Raw genomic sequence first — 7,063 nt, 5'->3', positions numbered from 1 at the left:
TGAATTTAAATAGGACTTAAAGCCTTTCTGAGGTCAGGATTATTTTTTCTTTGTGAAGCAAGCAGAAAAGAATCATCACCTTAGTTATTTTTAATATTAATTTTTAATTATCTTCTATATTGAAGAAACTGGAGGAGTGGATCAACCATTCAGATGTGTATGAACAGGAAGCTCTATAAAGTCAGTCTTTCTGGGGTCAGAGTAGGTGAAGAGATTTGAGTAACATCTGGTCAACCTTAGTGGGGAGCTTACTCGGCGCCACCTAAAGGTGGCAGAGTGGTCCTGTCTAAGACAGATGAGCATGACCCTGGGAGTCTGCTCCAAGACTCCTGGTGACATAGCAGTTCCCAGCGACCCAGCAATTACGAACCAGTGAATGTGTTCTGAGGAAACAATGAGAACTGCACACAGAAACATGTGATTCATGATCACAGATAGAACACTGAAAATAAACAAAATGCCAGTGGTGGGTGGATAAATTAATTATGGCTCATAATTACAACAGAATAATGTGCAGGGATTAAATACATCGTAGGAGAGAAAATGCCTCACCTATTCCTAATTTATGTAAACTAGCTCTGAAAATATTTATGTACGAACACACCCTTGAAATGTTTTCTTTGAAGCCTTATATTTAGCCTTAACATACATTTTCCAGTTTCCTTAACTCTTCTTACTACATACATACAGTCTTGGGATAAGCCTGCTGTTGTTGCTGTCACACCCATTGCTTTCTTGCCAGGAATATTGTTTGTCAGGATTTGATAATATCATGAACAGTACTAGTATACAAAAATGCCTGATAAAAGGTTATTTGTTTGAAGTCATTGCTAACCAGATCCTGTCCTGTGAATTCAGCTGATTTAAAACATGTGAAAATAAATAGGCTCTGCCCATAGTAGGGAGTAGTGTGAAGAAGGAAATGCATTTGTTTACAAAATCCATGAGTATATTCTACAGGTCATGGAAAGGGAAGAAAACAATGAAAATCCACACGTAGGAAAATTCTGAAAGCTTTCAGAGTTTAATTCCTCCTTAAGCTCAGTAAGTGCTCATTTTCACCCATCTTCCAAATGAAGAGCTGTTGTAGAGAAACATTCCATTTCTCCTTGGATAGAAAATAAGGGGAATTTTTTTCTTTTAGTAAAATGACTTGGTGTTAACTGCTAGTATTTTATGTATGTATGTATGTATGTATGTATGATTTAGAGGAAAGTAGGGGAGAGGCAGAGGGAGAGGGAGAGAGAAAGAATCTCAAGCAGACTCCATGCCCAACATGGTGCCTAACACAGGGCTCAACCTCACAACCTTGAGATATTACCTAACAGAAACCAAGAGTCAGCCACTTAACTGACTGAGCTATCCAGGCACACCTAACTGTTAGCATTTTGAATATCTGCATGAGACTTTATCTCACTCTTATGTTTTATATAATTATATGTAAAACAATATGTGATCATGTTATATAGCAGATAATAATTCTAGTACTGTATCCTTCATATGTAATGAAGTGCATGAAAAGCGAAGTAGACAAATTTGAGTGTTATTGTTTCTTCGAGTTTTTTTTTCTCAGATTATAGAGACCTACATGTTCCATTCCTAAATTTAGTTAAGATGTTGATTACAGCTGGAGAAAATTATGTCAGCATTGGTTCTCAGTCCCCTTGCTTTAATTATTTTTCTGGTTCATAGATAGCACATGGATGTTTGGCTTATGTAAGAAAAATGGCAAGTGAGTCTTAGTATCCTTTTCAATGACCAGCTTTAAAATACTGCGTGTTCTATTGGTCATCAGCCAAATGCTGAAGGTTCCAACAGTGTTAAATCAAGGTAGTTACTCCCTTGGGTATCTCTACTATGTAATTTTCTATTCCAGTTATACAAATCAGAAGTTTCTAGCAAGTAAATTCTTTTCATCACGTTAGATTTTGTTTATATTTCATCTTAGCTATGTCCTGAACTAACTTTAAAAATCACGTGGGTTTTCCCACACACATTAAGTAGAGTTAATACCGATTTTTCTCAAACTATTCCAAAAATAGGAAAGGAAGGAAAACTTCAAAATTCATTCTATGAGACCAGCATTACCTTGATACCAAAGCCAGAGAAAGATTCCATTAAAAAAGAGAGCTAAAGGCCAATATTTCAGATGACATAGATGCACAAATCCTCAACAAAATACTAGCAAGCTGAATCCAACAATACATTACAAAATAAACCACTTACCACAATCAAGTGGGATTTATTCCTGGGTTGCAAAGAGGTTCAATATTTATAAATCAATCAACATGATACATCACATCAATAAAGGAAAGGATAAGAACCATATGATCATTTTGATAGATATAGGAAAAGCATTTGATCAAGTACAACATCCATTCAAGATAAAAACCCTCAACAAAATAGGTTTAGAGGGAATATAATAACAATATAATAAAGGCCATATGTGGAAAAACCCACAGCTAACATCATCCTCAATAACGAAAAACTGAGAGCCTTTCCCCTAAGGTTGGGAAGAAGACAAGGATGTCCACTCTCACCACTTTTATTCAATATTGTATTAGAAGTCCCAGCCACAGCAATCAGACAACAAAAGAAATAAAAGGCATCCAAATTGATAAATAAGAAGTTAAGCTTTCACTATTTGCAGATGACCTGATACTCTATGTAAAAAACCTGAAAGATTCTACCCCAAAACTGCTAGAACCGATAAATGAATTCAGTAAAGTCGCAGGATAAAATCTACCCTTAGAAATCTGTTGCATTTCTATACACCAAATGTGAAGCAGCAGAAAGAAAAATTAAGAAATCCTGTTTACAACTGTATCAAAAATAATTAGATACCTGGGAATAAATCTATCCAAAGAGGTGGGACTTGTACTCTAAAACTTATAAAACACTGATGAAAGAAACTGAAGACAATAAAAAGAAATGGAAAGACATTCCATACTCATGGTGGAAGAACAAATATTGTTAAAATGTCTATACTATCCAAAGCAATCACATTCAATGCAATCCCTATCAAAATACCAACAACAGGGATCCCTGGGTGGCGCAGCGGTTTGGCGCCGGCCTTTGGCCCAGGGCGCGATCCTGGAGACCCCGGATCGAATCCCACATCAGGCTCCCGGTGCATGGAGCCTGCCTTCTCCCTCTGCCTGTGTCTCTGCCCCTCTCTCTCTCTGTGACTATCATAAATAAATAAAAAAAATTTAAAAAAAAAAAAATACCAACAACATTTTTCACAGAACAAAACAAACAGTCCTAAAATCTCTATGGAATCACAAAAGACCACAAATAGCCAAAGCAATCAGAAAAAATAAAAAGAAGAAAGAAAGAAAGAAAGAAAGAAAGAAAGAAAGAAAGAAGAAAGAAAGAAAGAAAGAAAGAAAGAAAGAAAGAAAGAAAGAAAGAAAGGAAAAAATCACATAGGTTCTATCTTTAAAATTAAATCATCAGACATAACATATATAAAATGTTATCAATGTGCTCTTTATTCTATCAAACATATGGCATCTGGATACTAGCAGCACCCAACAAATATTTAAGTTAATAAATAAAGGGAATAATATGCTGAAAAGACAATATTAAAAATTTCAGTAGTTATTCCCTGTTTTTTATTTGCTTTAAGACTATAGAAGATGATAAGATGGATATGTTGATAAACCTGACTGCAGTAATCATTTCATATATCAACTCATTATGATATATATCCTCAATATATATAATTTTTATTACAATAATAATGATAAAAAATTGAGAAAAAAGAATGAACAATATCATTTAAGAGTTGGCAAGTGAAAAATAGGATATTTGTTCCTTAATATTGTCAGAAACAAGCAGGACACATAAAGCTTAAATTATATTTGAGACTGTAAATAAATGGCTGCTTAAAACTATGGAAAGTCACCCATAGTATTAAATATTTTAACTATGTAGGGTCACATACAACAGTAACAACGTACAGGAACCAGAAATATTTTAAAAGAAAGAACTTACGTTTAACATTTTCTAAGATCACTATTATTAAATGGAGGAAAACAATAGTAATGCAATTGAAACAATAATAAAAAACTATTATTATTATTATTAAATATTTTATTTATTTATTCATGAGAGACACACAGAGAGAGGCAGAGACATAAGCAGAGGGAGAAGCAGGCTCCCTGAAGGGAGCCCCATGTGGGACTCGATCCCCAGACTCCAGAATCAGCCCTGGGCTGAAGGCAGGCACTAAACTGCTGAGCCACCAAGGGATCCCCAGTAATAAAAATTATTAATAAATAATGTCAATCCTCTGATGAGAGGCAAAAATAGAGTCCCCTTTCATATCCTACAGGCTTTCACTTAGTTTTGTTAAATTATTACAAAAATGACAAAAAAAACATATTTTTCAATTTAGCTTTTTATTTTAACACTGGTAGCATTTGTATAATTTGTTTCTATCTGTAAGATTTTAGGAAAATATCATTTTTTAATGATGCCAGAGAAGATAGGAACCATTATCTCTTACCATTATCTCTTTTAATCTCTAAGACATTTATCATGCAGTCAATCATGTATTCATTCATTCAAGGCATACATTATCTAATGCATATATGTACTTACTTTGTGAGACATTGGGTAAACAACCGTAAGTATGGTAACTACAGATCCTGGTTCCAGAGAGCTGACGATTATGCAGGGAAGACAGGTGTATACAAATCCAGTAAATAAAATATGATAAATAAAATGTGATACAGAGAAGCCCGGATGTTATAGACAGACAGTGGGATGGGGGTCCTAATCTATTTTAAGATTTAGGGAAGACAATTCTGCTTATGTAACAGATTGAACTAGAGGGTGAGCAGTGTTTATAATTTGAAGAGGAAAGGAAAGAGAAAAAGATACATGTTTCAAGGGGAGGTAGTTGATGTTATTTTGTGCCAAACAAGCAAAATGCTTACCAAATCCATAAGGAGTGCATATGCTATAAAGGGAGCCATGAAAACAGATAAAGAAAGGCAAACCAACCAGAGAACTAAAGTACACTGGCTTTTGCTAGATTACTGAATTGTAAGGGAAGAGAGATGGCAGGAAAGGCTGAAGAAATGGATAGTGGGGTTTTTAGACAATAGAAGGTTTTGAAAGTTACATTGAGGGATTTGGACTTTAACATGGGGACAATGGATGGAAAACCATGCAAGGTTTCTACCAGGAATGACATTTGAGAGGACACATCGGCCTCATGGAGAGTAAGACTGGGGGCAGAGAGACCAATTCAAATGCTGGGGCAGAAACCAAAGTGAAAAATGAAAGATGGAAAGGAGTTAACAAATTGAACAATTATTTGAATGAAGCAGTAACAGACTCAGTCGATGATATGTAGACATGAGCAAAAGGGAGATATGAAGGCTAAATACCATATCTTGTGTCTTGGGACACTTAGTCAATTGTGTTACCTTTACTGACATGAGTAACATTGGCAGTAAAACATCTTTCACAGAAAGTATGTTTATATTATGATGTGATGAAAATATTTTAGGAAATTTATGCTTGTTGGGAAGACAGGGTGGTAACATAGAAAGTGATGTAAGTGAAAATTCATTTTTTTAAAGATAGGGAAGATTTGGGTTTGTTTGAATATTGAAGGGAAAAATTAGAGTATAGAGATGTTACAGAGCAGATGGAAAAGAATGTAATTCAAGACCAGAGGTATAAGATTTCTCTCTTTTAAAAAATTTTTCATTAAAAAACGTTTTTAAAGATTTATTTATCTATTTTAGGGGTAGAGAGAGAGAGAGAGGGAGAGAGAATCTCAACCCATCTTTGCACTGAACATGGAGCCCAATGTAGGGCTTCAGCTTACCACCCTGAGATCAGGACCCAAGCTGAAACCAACAGTCAGATGCTCAATGAACTGTACTCTTTTTCTTTTTTCTTTATTTTTTTTTTTATTTTTTATTTTTTAAAAATTTTTTTTTAATTTTTTATTTATTTATGATAGTCACAGAGAGAGAGAGAGAGGCAGAGACACAGGCAGAGGGAGAAGCGGGCTCCATGCACCGGGAGCCCGATGTGGGATTCGATCCTGGGTCTCCAGGATCGCGCCCTGGGCCAAAGGCAGGCGCCAAACCGCTGCGCCACCCAGGGATCCTTCTTTTTTCTTTAAAACAACAACAACAACTACAACAATAAAGTCAAAGGACTTAGGCATTTCCTCCTGAAATTCTTGTTTTCTTTATGAAGTGGAAGGAAGATCATTTTATAAGGGTGAGATAGCAAGAAAGAAAAGATGGAAATGTTGAGAGAAGAAATTGCATAATACGATAGTAGAGGATCAGAAGTATCATGTACTAGGGAAATATCATGAGACTGTGTCAATGCCATGTTGAGGTCCCAGTTAAGCATGATGACCATGAATATTATAGTCCTATCAGTTTTTGTAGTCTTATTGTGTGGTTTAGTCTTGTAATCCTCAGAAGCCAGGAAGAGGAGTGGGTTAGTCAGGTGAGCACATCCATTGCTGAGACTATTGGGAAAATGAAATAAAAAGACCTTTCTCAAGGGCATTTAAGCTATTTATCAGGGAGATTTGGAGCTCTTAACTCTTCATTATTATTCATTTAGAGGGTATATACAATCAGGAATAGACTGATAGGAAGGCAGTCAATGGACTATTACATTGAAATGCTTTACCAAATGGGTTCATTGAGAATTATAAAGCAAATGTTATTTAAGGATTGAAATTCATGATCAGATAAGAGGAAGTCTGAAATTTTATTTCACAAATGGTACATTTCCAAATGAGAAGACACTCAGAATCTATCCATGAATGTAGCTGGAGTGGATTATATACACAATAATGGACAAATAGCAAATAAACCAAGATGTTGAGTGAATTGCCTTCATGCATCTTGACATCACTCAGATTTATGGGGTCTGGGCAATGGGGAGAGGGAGATTCTGAATCAAGAGTCACCATTTTCATTACCATAGAGGAGAGAATGGAAGTGGGTAGAGCACAGAGACAAACAGCCGTCAGCAAATGGAAACCGTGAACAAACCATGTTTCTATAATGAG

The sequence above is a fragment of the Vulpes lagopus genome, chromosome 4 (genome assembly GCF_018345385.1).
Source record: "Vulpes lagopus strain Blue_001 chromosome 4, ASM1834538v1, whole genome shotgun sequence".
Classification (NCBI taxonomy): domain Eukaryota; kingdom Metazoa; phylum Chordata; class Mammalia; order Carnivora; family Canidae; genus Vulpes; species Vulpes lagopus.
The sequence above is the reverse complement of the archived record's forward strand: the minus strand, read 5'-3'. Positions refer to the sequence as shown.